Source organism: Tamandua tetradactyla, chromosome 3 (assembly GCF_023851605.1).
Source record: "Tamandua tetradactyla isolate mTamTet1 chromosome 3, mTamTet1.pri, whole genome shotgun sequence".
Taxonomy (NCBI): domain Eukaryota; kingdom Metazoa; phylum Chordata; class Mammalia; order Pilosa; family Myrmecophagidae; genus Tamandua; species Tamandua tetradactyla.
The window spans coordinates 146,740,495-146,768,290 of NC_135329.1; the positions used below are offsets into that span (position 1 = coordinate 146,740,495).

The following is a 27,796-nucleotide window of genomic DNA, read 5'->3' on the forward strand; positions in this document are numbered from 1 at the left end:
GCTCATGCACCCATCTCCGAGGAAAGCCTGACATGGATTAGATATTGAGCCAGGCTAATGGTGGGGACAGATCCATTGATGGTAACCTGCCAATCAGTAGATCCTTCCACTGGGTTCACAACTTTGATCTGCGCCCCAAACATCTGAAGGATCTCATTGATTCTGGCGCCCTGATGCCAGATTATGCAGCCAATCCAATCGTTTGGAATGATGCGTTCTTGAATAAAATAAGCAGATGCATCCAAACCTACCGGACAGACTTTCACCTCTGGAGAGCTGGATTCAATGCCTCCGATGTTGCCATACGTCGTAGGCCTCTTGAGGTGGTCCCTTCAGGTCAAGGGGGAGGCACATGGATGGCGTGGGGTGGGGAAAGCTTGCACTCTTGCTGCCTGTACTGTACCTATCCTGACCACCTGCAAAGATGACCAGAGACTTGGATGGCTTGGGCCAGTACAGGATGGTCATGCCCTTTGGGGGCCTTCCAACACGACCACACAGATCTGTCCGACACCCTCAATGGTGCATGTGAAATACCAGTAACAGTGACAGCACCCTCAGTTGAGTTGGGGAGCATATCCTCATTGCACCTGAGCCCCTCTACCCTCTCATATTTCCTTGATCTTGCAACCACTTTTTCCAGTGAGAGAGCCACACTAACTAGCAGGGACAACTAGCCTCAGGGTGGCTGGGGGTCTACTGGAAGCTGTGCTATTAATCATAGAGCTGCTGATGTCCTCTTCCAGTTCATCAACGATCATAGCAAAGGTTTTAAAGATGGCATCAGTGGGTCCAGCCATAGTGATAATTCTCTCAGGACAATTCCCTCCTGAGATGTCAGTACTTCTCAGACGTTGCATCACTCTCTACAGCATCTTCTTAACTGATTCTACATACTTCCCAATGATACTGCCAACTTCCTGTCCATGCATAAGTAGCCAAATGGTAAGTGTGACATTTAATTCACCTTCAATCCCACCAGTGTCCATGCCTCTTAGTGTTCTGGGGAGCTACACATAGAATGGTCAAGTCTTTGGTCAATGGTGGGGGTGAAAGACAAAAACTGCAGCCATGAGGCGACTATGGGGAAAAGAAGAAGGAGGCCAGGGTGGAACTATAGGAGTGGGTGGAGGAGGAAGAGAAAGAAGGGGGCAAGAGAACCCAAGGCAGGTAGAGGGTGGTAGAGGGCAGGCTGCCAGGAGACGGCACAGGGTGCGGCTACTCTGACTGCTCTGGCTGCTGCACTGTTGGTCTGGGCAAGCTGTTGCCTTGTGTATGTGTGTGTGTATGAAATATAAATATATACCCCCCCTAAAAAAACAATAAATTTCAAAGTACACTGTAACAAAGTAGTTATAGAACAGATTTCAGAGTTTGGTGTAGGTTATAGTTTCACAATTTTAGGTTTTTCCTTCTAGCTGCTCCAAGACATCAGAGAATAAAAGAGAGATCAATATAATTTTTCAGCAGTCAGACTCATCTGTTAAATGCTATCTTCTTTGTTATAACTTCACCTTCTTTGATCTTTCTCCCAATCTTTAGGGGCTATACCCATTCTAACTTTTTCATGTTGAAAGGAACTGTTAATAATATTGGATAAGGGGATGGAAACAGTTGATATTCTAGAGAAGCTGGACCCTCTGGGTTTCAGGATCCATCAGATGGTTGTAGGTTTCTGGAAATTAATCTTAGTGCATGGAACCTCTGCAGAATCTCAGATAGAATCCTAAGTGTTCTCTAGGGTTGGCAGAAATGGTTTTTGTTGAGATCTGGCAAAGCATGGTAAACAGCACTATCTTGTTGAAGCTTGCATAAGAACAGCCTTCAGAATAGTCTCTTGATTCTATTTGAACTCTCCCAGCCACTGATACCTTATTTTGTTACATTTCTTTCCCCCCATTTGGTCAGGCAGGCATTGTGAATCCCACAGTGCCAGGGCCAGGCTCAACCCTGGGAGGCATGTCCCATGTTGCCAGGGAGACTTTCACCACTGGATGTCAGGTCCCATGTTGGGGGGAGGGTAATGACTTTTTAAAGAGAGGGCAGTTTGAAACCCAAATGAGGACAAACTAGTGAACTTTTTGTTGATAAAAGAAGATAATGAGAGATCCATATATTAGAGTCACATTGTCCTGAGGTTAACACCCTTAACTTTCTTTCACTTTTCATAGTGTTCTTCTTCACTTAACATTTTCTCCCTTATTAAAATATTCTCTGGAAAATTTTAGAAAATGCAGAATTTTATAACATAAATTTTTAAATCACCAATTAGCATGCAGAGAAAATCATTTTGGAATTTCCCTCCAGTCATTTTTCCTGTGTCTATGGATTTAAAATGGAATCATATTGTATAAAAAGTTTTACATACTTTTTCACAAAATAGTCTCCTAACAATTTTAATAGTTGCATATTTCGTTTCATGGATGTACTACTATCTGTGTAAATATTTTTCATTGTTAGACATTCAAATTGTGTCCAATTTCATTATTACAAACTTTAAAATTAAAATAGTTGTATCCAAATGTTTGTTGTAGTTTCTGATTATTTCCTTAGGACAAATTTATCAGAGTACGATTATTGGAATAGATGATACAAATGGGTTTTTTTTTTTAAGGAATATTTATATATTTAGTTAAATTGTTTTCTGAAAATTTTAGCAATTCATACTCCCACCAGTGTCCATTTCATTTTTTTCTACATGTGCCAAAATCTTTGCCAATTTAATAGATGAAAAATGTCTGTATTGTTTTAATTTTTCATTTCATTCATTATTACTGAGGTTGACAATGTGTCATATGTTTTTAATATCTCCATTAATATATCTTTTTACATCAACAGTCTGTTTTATTGGGTCATTTTTTTAAATGACATTTCAGTCTTTTCTTTATTTCTTCTACTTCTGAACCTAAAGATCGTCAAATGTTTCATAAACAAAAGACAGTGTTTTAACCATTGGGAATAACAAATTCATAAATCAAGTACTGCCTCTATTCCCAATAGATGTACACTTAACAGAAGAATTCTCTTATTATATAGTAATTGTGGCTAATTTTGCCTGATGCTGCAGCCTATGAGAATTTTCACTATTCTAAGAAATGTTTCCATTCCATATTGGGAGAAGGTTGTAGGACTTCTAGGCACATCTAACCACAGTTCTTCCTGTCTCAGAGGCAAAAGTAGGAATGCCTTGATTTATGTGACACTATATGCAGATGTGTAAACATCTAAAGTCTCAAGGACCAAAAACAACCATTATGACCTTGAGTCACCTTATTCCATCTTAGACAAGACCAAAGTTCTCAGATACTGAAGAGTAATTTAGGCCAAGCATCCTTTATCTTCACTGTCTTTAACAACCATTACAAATATTTTGGAAAAAGTAAAAGCTAATTTAGAAAACTTTTCTATGATTGAATGAGTTTAGGTCATTCAAAGCAACTACAGTTATCTCCTTGATGATGCATGGAGATGAGTATGGAATGGAATGACATCTTCCCGTCTACCTTTCCACCTCTCTTTTCCTAAGTTAAGACTCAAGCAAAGACACTCCTCTCTTTCTAGTTTTCCGTTCTGGACTTTTGAGATGCTCAATGTATCTAAATTAAAAAGGAAACTCCTTTGGGGCAAAGTGTCTAACACATTAACTAAAGACTCAGCAAAGATAGCTATCAGTAGTGTGCTGGTTTGAAAGGAAGTATGCCCCCTAAGAAAAGCCATGTTTTAATATAAATCTCATTTCTTAAAGGTAGAATAATCCCTATTCAATACTGTATATTTGAAACTGTAATGAGATCATCTCCCTGGTTGATGTGATTTAGTTAAGAATGGTTGTTAAACTGGATTAGGGGATGACATGTCTCCACCCATTTGAGTGGGTCTTGATTAGTTTCTGAAGTCCTATAAAAGAGGAAACATTTTGGAGATTCAGAGAGATTCAGAGAGAGCAGAGAATGCTGCAGCACCACGAAACAGAGAGTCTACCAACCAGTGACCGTTGGAGATGAAGAAGGAAGACACCTCCCGGGGAGCTTCATGAAATAGGAAGCCAGGAGAGAAAGCTAGCAGATGATGCCGTGTTCACCATGTGCCCTTCCAGCTGAGAGAGAAGCCCTGACTGTGTTCGCCATGTGCCATCTCACTTGAGAGTGAAACCCTGAATTTCATCGGCCTTCTTGAACCAAGGTACCTTTCCCTGGATGCCTTTGATTGGACATTTCTATAGACTTGTTGTAATTGGGACATTTTCTCGGCCTTAGAACTGTAAACTAGCAACTCATTAAATTCCCCTTTTTAAAAGCCATTCCGTTTCTGGTATATTGCATTCCAGCAGCTAGCAAACTAGAACAAGTAGTGAAGTAGTGAAGTGAGCTCAACTTCTCCCTAATTATTGTTACTTGGTAAAGGAGAGAACACAGGTAGGTTTGGGAGGAAGGAAGGAGTAACACAGATTTGAAGGTAAAGGAAAGAACAGAGCAGGTAAAGTGGCCCATTTTGTTTAGGGGATAATTTGGTAAAGTATGAGAATGAATCTATTACTTTATATTTGAGAAAAATCTGGGTGCTAGTAATTTCAGAGTCTCCATTTTATGTCAGGTCTACAACTAGTTTTCAAAAGCTAGAATTGATCCACTCAATTTGTGCTAGTCCCATTCTCATTCACTGTCTCCGCCTTTTTTCTCATTTAAACAATTTTGGTAACATAGATAACATAAATTTTGCCACTTCAACCATTTGAAAATATGTAAGTCAGTGATATTAATTACTTTTACAATGGTGTGCTGCCATCACCACCATCTATTACAAAAATCTGTGATCACCCCAAATAGGAACTCTGTCTCCATTAAGCAATAACTCCCCATTTTCCCTCCTTCCAACCCTTGGTAACCTGTAATATACTTTCTGTCTCTGTGAATTTGATTATTCCAAATATTCAAATAAGCGAATCATACAATATTTGTCCTTTTGTGTCTGGATTATTTTACTCAACATAATGTGTTTAAGTTTCATTCCTATTGTAGCATCTTTCCAAACTTATTTTTTTTACCATTGAATAGTATTACATCATATGTACATACCACATGTTGTTTATTCATTCATCTGTCAATGGACAAGTGAGTTGTTTTCACCTTCTGACTACTGTGAATAATGCTATGAACATTGGTGTACAAGTATCTATTCCAGTTCCTGCTTTCAATTCTTTGCGGTATATATTTAGGAGTGGAACTGCTGGGTCCTACGCTGAATCTGTTTAACTTTTTGAGGAACTATCAAACTATTTTCACAGCAGCTGTACCATTTTACCTTCCCACCAGCAATGCAAGAGAGTTTCCATTTCTCCACACCCTCACCAACGCTTGCTATTTTCTGTTTTCTTTATCAATAGCCATACTAGTGGGTATGAAGTAATGTTTCACTGTGGTTTTGATTTGCATTTGCCTAATGGTTAATGACCTTGAACATCTTTTCATGTACTTATTGGCCATTTCTTCTTTGGAGAAATGTCTATTCAAGCCCTTTGTCCACTTTTTTAACTGGATTGTTTCTGATTCTGTTGTTGAATTGTAGGAGTTCTTTATAAATTCTGTTTATTAAACTCATCAGATACATGGTTTCCAAATATTTTCTCCCATTCTGTAGGTTGTGTCTTCATTTTCTTGATAATATCCTTTGATGCAGAAAAGTTTTTAACTTTTATGAGGTCCAATTTATCTATTTTTTTCTTTTGTGGCTCATGCTTTTGATGCTATATTTGCCTAATTCAAGATACTGATTATTTTCCCCTCATGTTTTCTTCTAAGAGTTTTATGGTTTTAGCTCTTATATTTAGGTCAACGATCTGTTTTGAGTTAATTTTTGTATATGGTGTGAGGTAGGGGTCCACTTTCTACATACTATTCAGTTGTCCAAGCACCATCTATTGAAGAGACTATTCTTTTATCGTAGAATGGACTCAGCCGCTTGTTGAAAATCAATTGAACACAGATGCATGGGTTTACTTCTGAACTCTCAGTTCTATTCCACTGGTCTACATATCTGTCCTTATGCCAATGCTATGCTGTTTTGATAACTGTAGCTTTGCAGTAAGTTTTTTAAATCAGGAAGTGGGTCCTCTACATTTGTTCTTTTTCAAGATGGTTTTGGCCATTTGAGGTATCTCTGCATTTTTGTGAAATTTCAAATATTACTAGATTCAATGAACAGAAGTCCAGAGAAAATGTCCCACAAACTTCCCCAAAATAGTTTCTTTTAAAAGTTAAGGGGAAATAGAGCTTAGTAAAGTGATTTATACTCACTGCCTTGTTTTCATTTCACCGGAAGAGGGCTCTTGCCAATCAGTAGGTAAATTTATTTCTAGGAGGAGGATAAGGAGCACCTGTTCCAAAATTCTCCACTTCAAACAGTAAGACTTCTCTTCACTACACTAAGAAAACGTCCAAAAGTCCTTCAGTATAGTTTGACCCAACTAGTGAGTTGAGGACAGTGCTTATTTTCAAGGGTGCTTTATTTTATGGATTGAAGAGTAAACAAAAAGAACAGTAACAGTCTATGAATGTTTTCAGAGGTGCCACATGAATTGATGGAAACAGGCCTGGAGTCAAGATCTGATTTCTCTGAGCAAGTGAGCAAACCAAACCATGATTCCTCTCATAGTGGCTGAGTTCAGCCACAAGATGATGGTATTGAGACATGAAAATTTAGTGCCAAGAATCAAATAATACTTCAGCAAATTGAGTACCACATACAAAACACTTTGAGCATCCAATTCTCATTGGCAGGAAATTCATGGAAAACTACTGTGAAGAGGACCAATGTAGAATTTTATTTTCACAAGTACAAAGGCTTCTGTATACAGAACTTTTCACTTATCTAAGATTAACTCTGACCTAATGCAAAACACGACACAGAAGCACATTTCTGAATATTCTTCACCAGCACCGTCTCCTGCGATTCCCTTCAACCTCTAATTGTGCAAAGTTGAGATAAAGTTTTCTTCTATTGCTTTCTCCCTCGTGTCTTGAAAATACAGATGAGAATTTCTCAAAAATACTTAGTGATATACAACGATGAGATTATTTCAAAAATACTTATAGGCATAAGTAACATGCAGAAGTTTAAACAATGGGGAGCAATAGCAATTTATATCCTACTTTGGAGTCATTAAAGGCAACTGTTCATAATTCGTACACAATCAATCTTAAAAATGCAGCTTTTGCTGAAAATGCTTCTCTGGGAGGGCTCTGGTCCAGAGATCCCAGGAGCCCACACCCATTTCCTGAGCACCTGGGTCTACTTCACCTGGTGAGCTTTAATAATCTAATATCAGACCACAGCCCAAACTAACTAAATCCAGATCTCTAGGGGTGAGACCCAAGCAGCTGTAACTTTTAAAGCTTCCCAGAGGATTCCAGTGTGCCACCAAGGCTGGGAACTCTTGGTCTAAAGGGAAACTCAATGCACATATGATGAGTAAAGGATATGCATACTTTATGGTTCCATTTATATGAAGCTCAAGAACAGGCAAAACAGTATTACAGTAATCAAAACAGAGGTTAATTTATGGAAGGGGCCTGAAGTGGGCATGAAAATGTTTTGTATCTTCAGCTCGGTGGTGGTTACACAGCAATAGACATATGCAAAATCAATCTGCACACTTCAAACTTGTACATTTTACTGTATGCCAATTATAACCACATTTTTGAAAAGGGAGCAATTGTGGTTTTTTAAAAAAGGGTATAAACTATGAAAAGGGGTTCAGCCTAATGAACTTAGGCCTGGCTAGAAATATCCTGGAATGAGGGCCCAGGTCCCATACTCCGGACCATAATCTGCTATTTTAACTCAAACTTGTAACTTCACTTAGCTGGATAAGAAGGTTTGTAACCTTTTGAAAATATGTATGTAAGAATGGAGGTGATGGAAAAAATATGAATGTAGTAATGTTACTTTTGTGTTAAAAGGTGTAGCATTTTAGGAAGTTTTAAAATTATAATATGACTTTACTCTAAAACACTTGAAACAATATAAAAGACAGTGCATGCTTCATTAGTCAGGGAAGTAATTGATACCTGTTACCGCTTTATTATAGTTTGGGCTTTTAAAAAAATAAAGGACTGGTTCACCTCAGTGGTGAAATTCCTTAAGTGTAACTCCTATCACTTCCATACAGAAAAAAAAAATTACATTTTAAAATATATAAAATTGGAACTTGGAAGGAGTCAAATTACTTTTTTTGTTTGACTGTGTGTTTGTTTACTTTTTTGGGGGTGCATGGTCTGGTAATCGAACCTGGGTCTCCTGCATGAAAGGGGAGAATTTTACCATTGAACCACCCTCAAATTACTTTTTTTTTTTTTTTTTTTTTCCACATGGGCAGGCACCGGGAATTGAACCCTGGTCCTCTGGCATGGCAGGCAAGTGTTCTTGCCTGCTCAGCCACGGTGGCCTGCCCCTCAAATTACTTTTTAATGCATAAATCTGGGAATATAAAAAGCACAAACTTATTATGGTTATTTTCTTTTCATCTTTCTATATTTGTTTATTTTTTTAACACAGTAATATACAAACATGAATATTCTTAACATGTAAACATTCCATTCTTGGTATACAAATAATAACTGACAATATCATCACATAGTTGTATTTTCAACACCATGATCATTTCTTAGAACATCTGCATCAATTCAGAAAACGAAATAAAAAGAAAAAAAGAAAAAAACTCATACGTAACATATCTCTTACCCCTCCCTCTCATCGACTGCTAGTATTTCCATCTACCCAACATATTTTAGCCTTTCTTTCCCCTATTTTTTTTCTATATCCCTTATCACTTCCTTTCATTGATCACTACCATTTCAATCTACTAAATTTATTTTAACATTTGTTCCCCTTATTATTTATTTCTAATCCATATGTTTTACTCATCGGTCCATACCATAGACAAAAGAAGCATCAGACACAAGGTTTTCTCAATCGCACAGTCACACTGCGAAAGCTATTTCATTATACAATCATCTTCAAGAAACATGGCTACTGGAACACAGCTTTCCACAGCTACATTTTCAGGCACTTCCCTCCAACCTCTCCAATATACCTTAACTAAAAAAGTGATATAATCTTTTTTTCTCTGTTATCATTTTATTTCTTTTTCTGTTGTCTTTTTATTTCTTTTTCTAAATCAATGCAAATGTTCTAAGAAATGATGAATATGCAACTATGTGACGATATTAAGAATTACTGATTGTATATGTAGAATGGAATGATATCTAAATGTTTTGCTTGTTGTTAATTTTTTTCAATTAATAAAAAAAAAGGTGATACCTATATAATGCATAAGAATAACCTCCAGGATAACCACTCAACTCTGTTTGAAATCTCTCAGCCATTGATACTTTACTTTGTCTCATTTCTCTCTTACCCCTTTTGGTCGAGAAGATTTTCTCAATTCCTTGATGCTGAGTCGCAGCTCATTCTAGGATTTCTGTCCCAAGTTGCCAGGAAGGTTTACATCCTTGGGAGTCATGCCCCACGAAGAGAAGGGGAGGGCAGTGAGTCTGCTTGTCGCGTAGTCTGAGAGAGAGAGGCCTCATCCGAGAACAAAAGAGGTTCTCTGGGGGTGAATCTTAGGCCTAGTTTTAATTAGGCTTAGACTATCCTTTGCGGGGATAAGTTTCATACAAACAAACCCCAAGACTGAGGGCTTGGCCTATTGCTTTGGTTGTTCCCACTGCTTATGAGAATATCAGGAATTCTCCACATGGGGAAGTTGAATTTTCCCCCTTTCTTGCCATTACCCCAAGGGAACTTTGCAAATACTTTTTTATTCACTGTTCAATTCACTCTGGGATTTATCGGGGCATCACTTGGGACAAACCTACAAAATCTAATGCCCTACTCAAGGTTTCATGTACTTACAGTATTCAATTAAATTATCCATATAAATTATATTAGGAAATGCACTAGTCAAAATATAACTTTTGTACCAAATAAACATTTTTTGCTTTAGTCTCACTCATATAAGTTAAAGTTTTAAAATACATGACTATCTGTTTTCAATACCCTGCAATATTGACATTCCTTTGTTCTTCCTCATGCAAAAACATTTTTAATTTGTACATTTAGTCACTATCATTATACACGCTAAGCATTCCTAGATTATACCATCTTGGTTTTTATCATTTATCTTTCCTTCTAATTTCACTTGTGCCCCCAGCCCTCTTCCATCATTCTCATATTTAGCTTCATTCAGTGCACTAACATTATTGTATTACAGTTAGAGAGTATTGTGCTATCCATTTCTGAATTTTCACAGTCTGTCCTGTTGTACAATCTGTATCCCTTCAGCTCCAATAACCCAATATTTACACTATTTCTATCTCCTGATGGTCTCTGTTCTTAATTGAAATTCTTTAAGTTCTTTCACTAATGTTAGTTCATATCAGTAAGATCATATAGTATTTGTCCTTTTGTTTCTGGCTAATCTCACTCAGCATAATGTCCTCAAGGTTCATCCATGTTGTTACATACTTCAAAACTTTATTCTGTCTTACAACTGTATAATATTTCACTGTACGTACATACCACAACCTGTTTAGCCACTCATCTGTTGATGACATTTTGACTGTTTCCATCTCTTGGTAATTGTAAATAATGCTGCTATAAACACTGGTGTGCAAATGTCCGTTTGTGTCCTTGCCCTCATGTGCTCTGAGTAGATACCTAGCAATGGTATTGCCAGATCATATGGCAATTCTATACTTAGCTTCCTGAGGAACCGCCAAACTGCCTTCCAAAGCAGTTGTACCATCTATATTTCTTAATAAGTATAAAAGTACTTGAAGGTTTCTAATTCACTTGAAATACCAAGAAATAGTACTATCTTCACGACAAAAGCAATGTATAAATTTATGGAAAAGAAAATATTTACAAAACGTTACTAAAAGCACTGAACATGTTGGTTTATCAACATTTAAAGAGCTGGAAGGTGGCTCATTGCTAAAAATACGAAAAATTTTAACGTATACTAAAAGGAAAGTTACGGATGGCTTTATTCAAAGAGCTGTGCAGTTTCTAAAATTAATCAGGCCCAGAGAAACTTAAGGTATGAAAGATTAAGTAAAAAATCCACATTCAAAAGAGTTTCAAGGAATTCTCAGAAAGGGCATGCCAAGGGTCAACTGAGGACATTATTTTAGCCTAAACTTTGAAAATCAGTCAAACTCCAGAGCCAATGTCTAAATTTAACAAATGCAGTTTTCTCCTTGTGAGCTCAGATGAAAGCCCACCCCACCCTATGGCAAAATTAGTGGGTGAGAGATTATTTCATGAAGTCATGCAAAAACATGAAATACACTCTCAAAATTCTGCTGCCATCCTTCAATCCTCCCTTTGCTTGGCTAGGCTAGTGGCCAGCAAGAATATCTCCCTCTGCAAAACTCTTTCAAAGTAATGACTTGGAGGAAATGGAGTGCTGATACCATGGGAAAAAAAAATCCCTGAAACACAAAGATAGTTCAAGATGCCTCTGTTTTGCTCAGAGGAAACAAACAGCTCAGCTCATTTCTACTTAAAATAAACCCAACAGACCAGTTTACCTTGGCCAAAGCCACACAGACATGAAGGAAAACTGGGAGACGGCAATCACTCAGGGATTTTATTTTGTGCCAAAAGAGAGGAAACAGCAGGACTACCCATCCTGGGGTCAAGATGGAATAAGATAAGATATTACCCACCCCTCTACATACACACACACACACAACTTCAGAAACAATCATGTGTGTAAAAGAGGATTTCTCACTTATCTATGTGACAGGAGGGTTCTTTCTTGACTTCCATTGGAATGGCAAATCAGTTCCTTCCACTACTATATCTGAGGCTAATTCTGTGCCTCCAGTACATCAACTATCACTGATGCCTTTCTATGGTTCTTACTTCCAAGTGTCCTTAAAGAGCCAAGAGGGGAGCAGGACAACTAAAACAGTTGCTTCTTTTGTCAAGTTTGGGCTGAAATGCAACTGCAATCTTTAAAATAACCGATTTTTCCAATTTTTGAGCATTAAAAATTTTTTCAAATTAAGTAAAACAGTGCCAAAGATTGTATTTTATTTGATTTAGAAAAGCATTTTGGAGTTTTCTGCAAAAGCAGCTATTTTTGAGAGAACAGGAGTCAACTGCTATCAAAAAAAGTTTTTTTTAATCTTTAAAAAGAACTTTAATTTGAGAAGATCTTTAGAGGTAATAGCAAAAGTCATTAAATTGTCCTTTGAATCCTGGTTTTAGACTGATATTTTTGACGTCTTTTCACTCATAGGTTTAAAGAGGCCTTGCTTTTACTCCTCTAAGGAAAACCATTTTACGCTGAAGGCATTATATTTATTTTATTTTCATTTCAGTTTTTAAGAGGAAGACAGGAAAGAGTCATTGATCTTCAATCGGGTAATGAGCTTTTTAATTCAAAACATTTCGGCCCAGATCACATGTGGAAATAATTTAAAATGTGTTAAATGATGCTTTCCCTTCCCCTTCAAGTGTTGGTCTTAATATTGAAGCTGGACACAGGAAGCACAGATTTGGTTTCTGCTACATTTAGCTGTTCATGGGCAGACTCCCAAGGGGACTTCTGAGCTCTGCAGTTTTTGCCGTTTGTGTTTCTAGGTGGTACACCAGTCAGCAGTCTTCTGCAGCTCATAAAACCCAACATAACCTCTGAGTTACTCTGGAAAAAAATACATTGAGTAATGAAGGATAGAATGCTTTCTATCCAATGTTTTCAAGTCTGTTTTCTGGCCAGAAGAAATGCCAAATCACAGGCAGCTGGAAAAGAGAGATGGCCAAGAAAGGACCATCTTACAAAGTGATCTTACAAAGTCTGCAAGCACTGGCCTCCTATGCTCTACCTGTTTCCTGCCGTCTGCTTACTAGTGAGTTACCGGCATCAGAACAAACTTTAATTTCTACCAGACTTGATTCAAGTGCTTGTTTAGTCTCAAAGCAGCAATGGGAAGACTCAGAGTGAGTAAAATGTTGTTTGGGTCCTCTCGAGAACCCTGGGAGTGGAGGAAAGCAGGTCCCTGGCTGGGACAGTGAAAGCAGAGTGTGTGAACCATGTGGACACACACCGCACGATGTCCACCTCCCCCACTAGAGCTTCTGAAGGTCTCACTCAGGTTCATACGATAATTACAAGGTTCACAAGCATCTCTACATGTAGTTTATATATCATATTATGTTATCTTGGCTGTTCCACGAAGTTGAGATGAATTGAGTAATGATCCTGAAAAGCAGGCGAGCTGTGATGTGAACTGAGGCAGAGATGGGAAGTGCATGGCCTAGAAAGGCAGACTCAATAAAGGCCTTTGGAGTTTTGCTCCATTTCCACGGTTCTTAGTCATATAATTTCCTTCATGGATTTTAGCAGTAACTAATGGGCCTCAGAAAATGAATGGGTTTGCTAGGTAGAAAATATCAAAGGTAACCTTGTCTCTTCGGGAGAGTTAAGTTTGTTTTCTTTTTAAACCCTTGCACTTACACTTAGGAGTTTTCTTTTCAGAATAATTTAAAGTTCCCTAACCATAAGAGCTTCCTTTGTCCTGAGAAGTTTTGACTCCAGTCTTCTTCTGTGGATCAAGGGCAGCTGGGCCCACCCCAGCCATGGTCAACATGACAGAAGCAGGCCTCTGGCCCAAGGGTGGCCAGGCCTCAGACTGGAGAGCACGGTGTGAGCTGGCCAGCCTGAAAGCTCTGCCCAAGCAAGGGAAAAGGTAATTCGCTGGGAAATTCAGATTCCTCCTCACTTCAGAAGAATGAACAGGGAAACACAGGTAGGTGTGTGTGTGTGTGTGTGTGTGTGTGTGTGTGTGTGTGTGTGTGTGTGTGTGTGTGTGTGTGTGTGTGTGTGTGTGTGTGTGTGTGTGTGTGTGTGTGTGTGTGCCTGTGTGAGACAAAAAGGAACAGCTGAGCCAGTTACTGGCAATCAGCTATCTACAGGACTGAGGGGGCATCGTGGTTTTTCAGGTTTTTACTAGGAACTGTGTTCCAGTCTTCAGTAAATCTAATAATATTAACATGAACATAAATAATAATAATTAACATTTATCAACCTCTTAGTATGCACAAAAGAGTGTTCCAGGGACTTTTACAAGTATTAAGTAATTCATTCTCACAACAATTTTATGAGGTGATTATCATTTTTTTCATCTCTATTTTATACATGCGGGAAGCACAGAGAAGTGAAGTAACTCTTCCAAGGCCACTCAGCTCATCAGTGGGAGAGCCACAGTTTGAAACTCAAATGATACAGCTCCAGAGCCCAGGCCTCTAACCAGCATGCACACCCGACAGAGCTAGCCCTGGGTTTCCCGTCTCCTTTCGTGCCCACCCTTACAATGAAGCCCCTCCGTTAAGGAGGACTGACACAGGCAAGGGTCCTTTCTTGTTTTTCTATCAGCTTACAATTAGCAGATTTCTAGGTCCCACTCATTATGAATCTTACTAACTTAAGTATTATATTTATTAACTGAAGATCTACGTAATACTCACTATGTCCCAGCATCTGCTAAGATCTTTACAAAGAATCAGCCCTATTCTAGCCCTCATGAACCTTAGAGTTAGGAGGGAAATATTTGGCCTGCACACAACCATGATATGAGCAAGAACTTCCAAGTGGGTACGTTACAAGGTCCTACTTAGGGTGCACTGCATGAAATGTAAAGCATAATTCTTAAAATCACCAAAAATAAGCAGAGGCATGAAGATGGCTTCCTTGGATATCATCAGAGCAATGTGGTATGGCATGGGGATGACAGCATGTTCATGACTGTGAAATAGTACATGCCTTTAGTGCCTTCCATGGACACTGCAAAGCAGTACTGAGTTCTGAGGTGTCATCACAAGTGAGACACCATACCTCTTCCTCTATTTTACTAGCTCAGTCTCTACAACTCATACCCTTCAGTTGCCTCCAAACAGGGGTTTAAAGGAAAAGATAAATTACCCATAATCCTACTGGGCAGAAATATACACTGTTAACTTTTTAGAATATGTCCTTCTAGTCTTTATGTATGAATAAAAAATTTCAAATTATGGTTATAATGTATATTGTTGTACGTCCAGTTTTAAATTTCTCATGGCACTAAGTACTCTTTCAAGAAATATTCTTTGAAAAAATGTTTTTATTTTATTCTGGTTTTATATATATGTATTTACCATAAAATTTGCCATTTTAACCATTTTTAAATGTATAATAATGACATTAATTACATTTTCAGTGTTGTACCACCATCATCACCTCCATTATTGAACGTTTCTACATTACCCTAAACAGAAATTCTGTACTCATTGAACAACAATTCCCCTCCCCAATTCCCTCCTCCCAACCCGTTACCTTACTCTTTACTTTCTATCTCTATGAATTTGCTTATTCTAGATATTTCATATAACAATCATACAATATTTGTCCTTTTGCTTCTGGCTTATTTTATTTTCCATAATGTTTTCAAGGTTTATATTGTAGCAGCTATCAGAACTTCATACTTCTATGGCTGAATAATATTCCATTGTACATATATACCACATTTTGCTTATCCATTGCTCGACTAATGGACACCTGGGTTGTTTCCACCTTATGGCTATTGTAAATAATGTTGCTATGAACACTGGTGTAGGAGTATCTGAGTCTGTTTTCAATTCTTTGGGGTATATAGCTATTCCTTCCATAATGCAAGTTTACCCATCATGGTTTTGATATACTGTGGGTCAGCATAAGACATTAAATGGAAATTTGGGGGGAGTTTTGTGGAAGCCACAGATGAAACAGAAAGGCTAAAAATGCGCAGGATTGTTATTTTGAAAAGGCATTCCAGTAGACTCTGGCACCATACAAGAAAAGGCTAAGCCTTCATATGATTCCCGAGGGAAAATGAAGAAGGGTCTACCCCTATGGATTTTCAGGCCAGCAAATGCTGGCTTGAAAATTAAAAAAAAAAAAAAAAAAAGATTTAGCCTAAGCAATGTAAAAGTAATGGAAGAGGCAGTATCTGTCAATGAAGAGGCAGCTAGGAAGTTTCATGGAACCCTGAAAAAAAATTTTTGTGCAGATTTTTCAGATCTCACAGGCACCGTGCCCCTAACCCCCATGATATAGAGGGAATAACTGAATATTTAGGAGTGGAAAGGCTGGGTGATAGGATAATTTTACATTTAACTATTGAAGAACCACCAAACTTCTTTTCACAGTGGCTACACCATTTAACATTTCCACCGTCAATGCACAAGAGCACCAATTTCTCCATATTGAAAATATGATTTTAAATGACTGCATGATATTCCACACCAAAATTTATTTAATATTCTCCTATTGCTAGTCAATAAGTTTGTTTGTTGCTGCGGTTTTATAAATGTACTAATATCAGTAATTCCTGTGCACAGCTAGGATTACACTAAAGAATAATTCTACAAACAGAAGGCCTAGATCCAAGAGCCTAAACAATTTAAAATCTCTTGTTACATATTGCCAAATGGCCCACTGGGAAGGCATAAGAGCATATATCATACCCCTGCCAACACTGGATACTACAATTTTATAAAATCTTCATCTTAATTTTGTTTCTTCAAATGGATCAGAATAATGTATTTATTTAAGCAACATGCTCCTAACTAAAATTTCAGAAGGGCTATTTATGTATTGTTAAGAGCAAAACATGTCTGTGAGTAGTAACCCCCAACTTTAAATCCCTTGAAGCTTTAAACCTTTCAGAATTGGAAATTTAGCGATCACCTAGGAGCTGTTTCAGTTTGTAAAGAAGGTAACTAACGCACAGAGTGGCTTAGTGACATGAGTCTTACAGACTGCGAACCAGAATCTAGGTTCCTGCCCTAAAAGAAATTTTTTCAGAATAGGTTGAATCATCAACCTCACAGAGGCAACAAACTATTGTTACCAGAGTTAAAAAAAAAAAAAAAAGCATAAGAATATATTTGAAAAAGAAACTATTACTGTCCTGAATTCTATCTTATTCTCATGGCACCATGTCAGAATATATTGTTTGAGCTTTTAACTACAAACACCACAAGGTAGTGAGAACTGCAACACCTATCGCCACACTCTCCTAACAGGTGCTTTATTTCTTCCCATTCACTGACTAATTTTCAATTATGAATTATCTTTAAACCCTGAAGACATTAATAGATAAAAATTGGAAAATTTCAACAGTGAAGTGCCTGGCATATTGAAGTAAGTTTAATTACTAAAATTTATTCAGGGCTGAGTGACATAGCAGTTCTCCACACATAACTGTTCTCTTTAATCCGCTCCTTAGAGGGAGAAGCGGAGCCAATGAAAGGACATGGGACCTGACCAGGTTACGACAGACCAGATGACGGGGCATTTAGGGCATTTAGGCATTTAAGATTATCTATCAAAAGAAAGATAAGATTCGCAGAACTGGCATGTCAAACTAGAAGGTGCTATGAACACAAATTGGTCTATCTCAGAAGTTTGTTCAGGGCTGGCCCTGCCACTTTCCAAAAGGGAGAGAGGAGCAGAAAAGAGGGTCCTAGAGCTGGTAACTTACTATGCATTGCCAACTGAATGCTGACGATGTTTAACATTTACCCCAGATGTCGTTACAGGATTTATTTTAATATACATCCTGTAAATAACAGATACAACAGGAAATATCTAAATGCTTCAGAAATATATTATTTCATTTAATGTTCTGTTATAGCAAAATCATGCCAGAGGACTCTTTTGACCATCTGGTGAAACCTATGGATCACTTCTCATTAGAATGTTTTTGTATAAAATTAAACACATAGGAATAAGAGAAAACAAATTATGTGGAAGCACAGTTATCAAAATGTTCAAAAAAACCAATCTGTTAATATTAATATGTGTGCTTATTAATACATTAAACAATAAGGTCTAGCAGGCAATCTAATAACTACAGTAGTTTCAAAATAGAAATAAAAGTAAAGGATATTTGGAGATATCTGCAAGTTAAATATGTATTAATTATCTATTGTTGTGCAACAGATTGCCCTAGACTTTAGTGGCTTAAACTATCAAACATTTATTATCTCACAGTTTCTGTGAGTCAGGAATCTGGTCACAGATTAGCTGGGTGCCTCTGGCTCATGGTCTGTCATAAGGCTGCAACCTTGGAGTTGGTTGAGGCTGTGTTCTCATCTGAAGACTCAACTAGGGCTGAATCTGCTTCCAAGCTAACTCACACATTGTTGGCAGGTGGTCAGAGGCCGCTCTCTTTCCTTGCCATGTGAATCTCTCTACAGGGTTGCTCATAGCCGGCTACCCTCAGACAGAGAGCCCCCAAAACAGAAGCTATAGCCTTTTAATAACTAAATCTTAGAAGTGAAGTCCCATCCTCTCTGCAGCAACCTACTTGCTAGAAGTGAATCACTAAATCCAGCCCACACTCAAGTGGAGGGATTTACACATGGGCATGAAGTCCAGGAGGTGGGGATCATGGGGACCATCTTACAAACTGTCTACCACATAAGGCCATAAAAATATCTATAATTTCTACAGGTGATGAAGTTACAGTGCTGCTAACGTGCTTTATTGGCTACATTCAGAATGGAAGGAAACAAAAAATTTTAGTTAGAGGCTAGTGAAAATAAAGAAGATGTAATGTATTCCCATTCAGTTCACAAACATCAAGTTCAAAACCCCTGAGACAGAGAAAGCTCTTCTAAAATCAGATAGTTAGCATTGTCTCAAAATCAGTCTGGTGTTTTGTGGACAGCTACAAAGACTCTTCACATACCCCAGGAATCCACCATGTTTGGGCATTTACTGTGGTTGAAAGATTCCATGGTTTGTGTGTATGCAGTTTTTTTTTTTTTTGTAACCACAAAGTACTGCTAGTCCAGCTCAGGAATGAATCAACTTTGAAAACAGCTCCCACAGCTGCAAAAGGCAAGTGTTCAGCACTAATAAATCAGGATTAGTAGCACATGGCTTATAATGAATCTTTTACCTCCTCTGGGCAGGTGGTCACCAAGTGAACTATGGGAACAAACGAGCCATGTTTTGAAGTAATAATCTCTTTTCTCATGAAAGTGGTCTTGGACTAGAAAGCAAGTGGAAGGGAGACTGTTTTCCTGAAGAATTTAAATCTTCTTAAACTGTTTCTGGGAGCCCTATTTGACCTTTGCTTGTTACCTTTCCAGTCATAACACTGCAGTTATTTTTCTTCCAGATGGTGAAGAATAACTTGATATGCTACCAACAAACCCATGTCAGAGAACCAGTGAATTTGGGGCATGATTATAGGTTTAAATTTTACCCTCCTGGACCCCAATCAAAATTTGTCATCACCCACTCCCAGAAATGCATTGAGCATGTTCCATTTTATGGGGGTGGGGTAGGGGTTATAGTCAAGATATTTAACAACCAATATGACACAGGCACTAGCTAGCCAATTATAATGATGTGTGATTACTCAGAAGACTCATGATTTGCCAGTCACTAATCCTTTAGGTGGTGAATTGTGGAAGAGGTATTAGTGATCTTGGGAGAGTATGCAAGTAACTGAGGATGGTGACAATTCACCAATTGCTTTTTGAAGCATCTCAGTATTTTAATAACCAGTATGGCTGTACCAAGACAAACAATATTCACTATCAACTGGGGAAGTTGGGGGAGTCCTCCCAGGACTCTCTGACACAGGAGCTAACCCCATTAGCCCTGGCTTACACAGTGAGGAGAGAGCAGCAGTCCTCCTTTCTGAGCCCCGAGCTGATGTCACAGCCTCAAAGCCCTGGACCATTCCCAAAGTGCTTAGAACCCTTCACTTTGGTCTGCTCAGGACTGGCTTCCTGGCAGCCTCCCAGCTACCAGGCGCCTTCTTGGAACAGCAGGGGGTAGCTGCTGCTGGGTAGCACCAATGGGCTTCTAAGCAAGAGAGGGCCAGGTATTTCCTGGTGGGTTTGATGAGGGGCATTTTCTCAGCCCACAGCTGTCATACCACCCAAACAGCCTACCACAACATGGGGTAGAGACCACACAAAAATCTTTCTTCATGGCCCTCTCCTACTTCAAGGATTTGCTTAGTAACTACTTGAAATTTTTGAATGGAACTACAGGTTTCAGGTTTATCACAAAGGAAATCACTTTGCATTACTTCTTGGTCTAAAATGTTCTTGTTTTATTCCACTCTGTGCTTCTAGGAAGTAGGATGGTGGGGGGTTGGTGTGTGTCTGAATTTTGGCTCTGGGACTGTGGTCAAGTCACTTTACCCCTCTGAGGCAATTTTTACCTTTGTAAATGGTGCTCACAATAGTGCTTACCCTACAGACCAGCTGAGGGTTTAATGCGATCATTTAAAGACAAATTTGAGAAACCTTCTTATAGACTGAGAACAAGATTGAGATTAAACAAACAAACAAAAAAACTTTCAGTCTCAGTTCGGGCTAGGAAAATGTCAGAATTATTCCAGGTTATTAAGTTAGGTATTTTTAAAATAGATGCTTTTTGTTTACTCAAACTGATTTAAAAAGTGACTTTAAAGGTCAAAACTTTTAAGTTAAGTCTTACACAGACTTAAATCCAGCCTATAAGAATTCGTCATTAAATGGAGAGAGCATTATGTCTTCTTTTCCCACAGGAAAATAGCACAGATGAATTTAGTTAATATTAGTAGAATTAGCTAACATCTGTTTCACTTAGAATGAAGGAAAGTTCAATTTTTTTATTTTTAACTTTTTTTATTGTATAGCAGAACATATATACCAAGCAAAGAAATACAGCAATAATTTTCAAAGCACTCTTCAACAAGTAGTTACAGGACAGATCCCAGAGTGTGTCATGGGCTACCATACGATCCTCTCATATTTTTCCTTCTAGCTGCTCCAGAATATAGGAGGCTATAGGGCTTAAATATTTTATCATCACAATTGACTTTTTTCCTTCTTTTTTTTTTGTGAACAATAACATATATACAAAAAAGCTATAAATTTCAAAGTACAGCACCATAAATTAGTTGTAGAACATATTTCAGAGTTTGACACGGGTTACAATTTCACAATTTTAGGTTTTTACTTCTAGCTGCTCTAAAATACTGGCGACTAAAAGAGATATCAATTTAATGATTCAGCATTCATATTCATTTGCTAAGTCCTATTTTCTATGTATAACTCCACCATCACCTTTGATCTTTCCATCCCTCTCTTTAGGGGTGTTTGGGCTATGATCATCCTAAATTTTTCATATTGGAAGGGTCTGTCACTAATATGGGGTAGGGAGATGGAACTATCTGATGTTCTAGAGAGGCTGGGCTAGGTTTCAGGACTTATCTGGACCAGGAACCCATCTGGAGTCAATTATTTTCAAGATATCATTTACATGGGGTAATATATAAATATTTAAAATATAAAGAAAACCTCACAATATTTCCTTTAATTGCCTTGACATATAAAAGCCAAGATACACTTGATTTGTTTAGGTGTTATGCATTTGAAAAAATAAACCTTGTTTTTGTTCATTTGTAGTCTTTTTTTTTTCTTAAAAAACCAATCAGGGGATCACTGGGGCTTAAGCAGTGAAAGACGAGTCCTGAGACAAAATTCTGACCTTTCCACTTTTGTTAACCCAAGAGAACATTCTCTCTCTGGTTTCAGTCCCAGCAATCAATCAATGAGTAAGGCACTATGCAGAGTCCCAGTCCATGTGTCTACAGTTTTAAAAGCTTACAGATGAATTCAGGAGTGATATTAAGCCAGTAATATTATTAAAGAAGATGAATCTCTTCTAGAATTCTAACTCCTATGTCCAAACCCACATATCCATCTACCTACTCACATACATCCACTTGGATACTAACAGACATGTCAAACTCAACACATCCCAAACTAAACTGGCTCTACTTTTCCTAATGGGCTCTCCTTTCTCTAACTATAGTCTTCCCCATCTCAGTTTGATGGCATTTTCATTCTTTCTCGGCTTAGACCAAAACCTTTGGCATCTTCCTGGATTCCTCTTATTATTGTTCAATCCAACAGCTAATCTTGTTGGTTCCGCCTTCAAAATAACCAGATTCCTCGCCACTTCTACTGCCTTGGACCAGGCACCATCACCTCTCTCCTGGAGTACTGCAATAGCCTCTCAACTATCCTCCTGGTTTCAACTCTCGCTCTCCTACAGTCTTCTCAAACACAGCAGCGGGAGGGATTCCTTAAAGTATGAAGTCAGTCTCCTGTCTCTCCTCACTGCTCAAAGTCCCATGGCTCCCTCTCACTCTGAGAGAAAGCTGGAGTTTCACGATGGCCCACAGACCCAAGAGGATCACATATCCTATTCTCTTCTCCTCACTCTGCTGGATCCTTGTTCCTCACCCTGGCTCCTTGCTATCCTTGAATAGGTCAGGTGCACTCCTGCCTCAAGACCTTGCACAAGAGCATTTCCCCAGGTGTCTGCATGGTAAAATTCTCATCTCTTCCAGGTCTTTGCTGAAATGCCACCTGCTCCACAGCAGATACCCTAACCACCCCTCTAAAATCCACACACACCACTGTGTTTCCTTATCCTGCTGTGCTTCTTTTGCCACAGCACTTACCTTCTACCCTTCTAATATACTGTGTGATGTACTACTGTATTAGTACATACAATATAATATTAAGCTTATTATTTATTGTCTACATCCCCAACTAGAATGTAAGATCCTCAATAAACATTACTAAATTAAGGAAAAATGCCAAAAAAATTTTTTAAAAGCCACGCAGTGTCCAAAAAGGGCCTTGTGATTGCTATCATTGTAGGACCCACACTGTATCTCATTTTTTCCTCTTTAGAATGCTTGTGGCATTCTGAAGAGAAGCAACAAAGAAATAGGACTGGCACTGAGGGGCACTTATGAGAAAGCCCCTTAGGCACAGTGGCATCACTGGGGAGGGGTAGTTCACCATACTTCAAGCACAGAGACTTTAGCACACAGGTTTTAAAACCTCCCTTTCCCTGCTATGTGGGAGACCCAGGTTCGATTCCCGGCCCATGCACTCCTCAAACAAAGCAAAGACACCAACAAAAACAAACAATCAACTCAATAAATGGTGCTGCAATAACGGGATATTCACATGGAAAAAAAATGAATGTGACCCCGCCATACAGCGTACAAAAAAACCTCTCTTTCATCCAGGAGCCAGAGTGATCAGACTCCACGACAGAGCCACATTACAGATTCACAGGCTGCTGGACACATCAGAATTTAGGAATGATGTCTTTCCTTTCCAGCGACCACATCCATTGCTCAGGATACATCCTTACTGAGATAATGGAACCCACAGAGTTGATTCAGTATTTAGGAACCTTGGGGGCCCAGGAGGGGTAAACCTCTTGAGAGAGGAATTAATCCAGGTAGTGGGAGCCCTGACCTTCATCCATACTTCCCAACAGACAGCTCCTCTCAAGCCAGACTCATGTCCACATGATTCAGGGTCTCTTCTGGCCAATCCTGGGCAGCGATTTTTCCTCTCTGAGCTGTCCACGAAGACCTCACTGTTCATCGCACATAAACCTCATCCAGGAAGGATGGGTTACGTTTCTACCTACAGTATCAAAACCACCTTCCAGTGCTGTCAGAAATTTAGCCGAGGTCACTTTTCCTGGAGTTTTAGGAGTTCCCCAATTCCTCAGTCCCATGGTTTACTCCCACAGTCATGGATTTGACTCTGTAGACCCCAGAGAGGCACCATGCCCAGATTCCAATTCCTCAGCCCCTCGACATCACTCTTTTAGGCAGTGACCCTGCTGGAGTCAGGAAGCCTATTCTCAGCCTAGGATCATCACTAATTAGCCATTTCAACCTCACAAAAATCACCTAAACTTTCATGACCTCAGTTTCCAAATCTAAAAGTGAGAAACCTGAATTTGTTAAGATACCTTCAGTTTCTAAAAATTCAAGATTTTATTTTCTATCTAGTGCCTTAAGTTTTATGTAACAAAAGCATCTGAATGTCTCTTTCCTAGACGTTTCCCAAGGCCAGATGTTCCTGGCACTGAAAGAGAGGGAAAAAATAGTTTTTGAATAACCTAACATTTTTGTCTTTTAGAGAAAATTGTCCTCTGGCCTTTTCAATCCCTTTCCCCTCCTGCTAACTCCTTACGAATTCTTAAAAGAAATTTTTAAAAAGTAAATTACTCACCCTTCTCGATTCATCAGAATCTATCTTCTAACATTATTATTTTCCAAATTATTTTTCATACATTAAACCTCTCAAACATTTAAAATCTGTTAACTACCCTCATCAGTCCTGATCTGTTCCAGCTTTGCAGAGAGGGTTATGAGATGCTCTAGGGAAGAGACCACAGAGCTGAGACAGGGCCAGGTAAGGAAGCTATTCATGAGGGTAAATTCTGGACCGAGTGTTTCAGGAGGTGATGGGCGTACAATGGCAGGCTGGGAGCAGAAAGAGGAAGGAGAGCGGAGGGAAGAAGAAAGGCAAAGGAACATATTATCTGCTTTGAAAAAGGATTTAAGCAAAGTCCTGGTGGTAGTTCATTAAGAATGTTCATTTGGTGAAATGATTTCTAAAACTGTGACTTCCTTAAGCAGTCATACTGCATTGAGAAGGCAGAGTTGGAGTAACAATTCTCTTGCTTTAACAGCTCCCTCGGTGAAACCTAAAGCACAGCAGGCTGGTGAGGTATTGGGGAGCCCCCTCTACTGGTCCCACACCTGGATTTCAGGAGTCAGGATCATCTTACAGGTTTCTGAAGCATTAAAGTAAGAACAAATCTTTCTATTACAGGCTTGGAAATCAAGGAGATTCCCAAGTGACCATTCAATAAATCTGTGTTTTACTGAAAAAAGAGCAAATCGTTAGCAAACCCTCCACACAAATCTACAGGAATAATATGGACATAATCTCCTACTCTGAAGTTAGCAGCAGACTGCAAATAATTGGAGGTTCCAAGATACCATCTGATAGCATTTAACTATGAAGACACAGGACCTAAAGAATTGTTGCTTATTGAAAAATATGTGCACACACACACACACACACACACACACACACACACAAGATTCTGTTCTTAAGCCATATTACTGTTACAAATCAACACAGAATGAAATTTTAAAAATGACAGTATTAAAATCTAGGCACAAATACCAAGTAGAAAGGAAGTCTAATTCATACCAAAAAATATCAAAACAGACACTGTTAAGCATCTAGTTAGACAGTTTCACAGCAGTAACCTCTAATTAGTATTGAGAAATTACAATGTTAGTGGTACATGAACACCTCCCAGTGGAAATGGCACAGGACCTAGGAAGAGGTGCCTCTTAAATTCAGTTTGTTGTGCCATGATAGAGTACTACTTTAAGGGTTCATCTTTTCCTGGCTTATTCTTTTCCAGGAAAAGCTCTCTATGCTTTCTTAAATAGATAAATAAATACTTAAAACTCCTCTATAGTCATTTTCTGATGAGTTTCTAAAATTTGTTTTTGTTTATTTGTTTTTAAATCAGGACCAACCTTCTAAGTGAGGAAGAAATGTTGAGAAACTGAAATGGAAGACTGAAAAAAATCAAGCAATCATACAGGTGATGCCTTCCCTGGAAGTGTCAGAGTATGCTGTTAGCATTAATGACACTTCATTTAAAGGACAGAACCTCCAGCCAAAGAATCACCCAAGCACTACTCCGTCAGGCTGTCCATCCCATTTTCCCTACCACTTCCCTCTCCCAAAATCTGTAAACATCAACCATTGGCCATCCCTCTAGAACAGTCGTTTTGGTCTTGTTCATTTTCCTGGGACAACAACTTTGGATTATTACTACCCAGAAATGAAATATGAACAAATATGTGAGGCATTCATGAAGAAAAATAATGATTCTATGATCTATGGCACCTTTAAGCTTGTGGGTTTGGAGGGAGGTGGTAAGAGAAGACATAATTATTAGGTGATTCGCTGAAGGAATATTTTCTTTCTGCATGGAGTCTGATTTTAATCAACAGAATCAAGGACAAGGCTTTCTTCCTGAAGCCTTTTTCCTTATGTAAGATTATATTCCAGGAACACTCCACCATCCGACGTGAGCTACCACCTTCTGCCAGTCCATGTCTTCCTTTTCTTTCAGAACCATTTCCAGACTTAGGAATCAGAAATGTTGCATAATGACAACACTTCACAAACCTTTTCTTGCATCTCAGACACAGTGGAACATAGCAAAGTAGAAAGCTGAGGGAGGGGGTGAAAAAATGGCTAGGGTGAGGGCAGATGCCCCTAGAAGAAATGGAGATAGCTTTTGGAAGGATACATTTACAAAAAAGTCATTGGGACTGTCTGCAAAGTATTTTAACAAAACAAAAAGTTATTTTCTATTATCAGCACCTAACTAAGGAATAAAAAATCCCTGAACAGCTGAAAATTAGAAAGTATTGGTAGAGTCTCTTGAGGGTCCAAAGGAAAAAATACATACATAACTATTAAATTTTCCCATCTGGGAAACCCCAGGTACCTTCTCAACTATTGGGGACCGCCAAGAAAATAAGTCAAGCCCTTAATTTTGAGGCTTGCCCTTATGAAACTTATTTCTACAGTGGAGAAGCTAAGACTACCCATAAGAGGCCTAAGAATTGCTTCCAGGAAACCTCTTTTGTTGCTCAGAAGTAGCCTTTCTCTCTAAGCCCAATTCTGCAAAGAAAATCATTACCCTCCCCCCTATGTGGGACATGATATTTATGGGTGAAAATCTCTCCGACAACATGGGGCGTGACTCCTGAGGATGAGTCTTTGGCCCTGGCATCATGGGATCAACAACGCCTTCCAAACCAAATGGTGGGAAAAGTGTAATTAAAAAAGGCATCACTGGTCAAGAGAGCCAAGAGGCTATTCTGGAGGCTTCTCTTATGCAAGCTTCAGTTAGGTAGTGCTAATTGCTATGGTTCCCTAAACCCCAACCAACAGCACTCCTGTTAACTCTTAAGAACACCCAGGGCTCTCACTGAGACTCTATAAAAATTTCATGCATTGTTTGCTTTCCTGAAACCTGTAATTCCCAGAGAGTTCCTAGGTCAGATAAATCCTGAAACCCAGAGGACCCAGCCTGTCCAAGATTATCAATTAATTATATTTCCCTATCCTTTAGTGTCGACCCCTTCTCAACCTGAAAAAGTCAGAAAGGGCATTGCCCAAAGATTCCGATAGACTAGGAGAAGGATCAAAGGAGAAGGAGGAGTTATAACAGAGAAGATTATGATTTAACCAACGAGTATGATTTCTGAATCACCATATTTAAATCCCTTCTAGCCTCCAGTGTTTTGGAGCAGCCAGCAGGAAAAATCTGAAATAGTGGAATAGTAACCTATAACAAACTCTGAAATCTGTTCTGTAACTACTTGTTGAAGTATACTTGGAAAATTATTGCTTTTTCTTTCTCTGCTCTGTATGTATGTCATAGTTCACAATAAAAAACTCTTTTTTTTAAAATCCCTGAACAGCAAACTCTGCAATCAGTTAAAAAACAAAGCAAACCAAAACAGAAAGAAAAGCTGCTTAGCCATTGCTAAATTGTAAGCCTCTTCCTGGACTCACAGGCAGGCCCCTTAGAAAAGAGACGGCCCCACAGCAGTTCCTCTCATGCATCTCCTCCAGGCATTTGTGCAAAGGGCTTCAGCTACCAATGAAGTCCATGACTCCTTTGTCTTTCCCCCCACCCGACCCTACCCTGACCTCCCACACTCCTAATAAAAACATGGGCAGCCACTGCCGGAGCCAGTGCAGGGTTTCTGAAATGACGTGGGTTGAGATCACCAGTTTAGAATCCTCCCTTATTCTGTGCTTT

The 27,796-nt window shown here is 38.8% G+C and overlaps 1 protein-coding gene and 1 pseudogene across 3 annotated transcripts in view; both read right to left on the reverse strand.

Moving 5' to 3' along the window:
• Positions 1-27,796, reverse strand: part of WIPF1 (WAS/WASL interacting protein family member 1) — a 136,841-nt gene that overhangs the window by 59,739 nt on the left and 49,306 nt on the right. The window contains exon 1 of one of the 3 annotated variants that reach the window (XM_077154192.1): positions 252-314. The exons of the other annotated variants lie outside the window; for them this stretch is intronic. The gene's annotated coding sequence lies outside the window, so the exon portion shown is untranslated. Of the gene's footprint in view, positions 1-251; positions 315-27,796 lie in introns of those variants that run through there. 3 annotated transcript variants of the gene reach the window in all.
• On the reverse strand, positions 3-27,694 carry LOC143675791 (poly(rC)-binding protein 2 pseudogene; annotated as a pseudogene).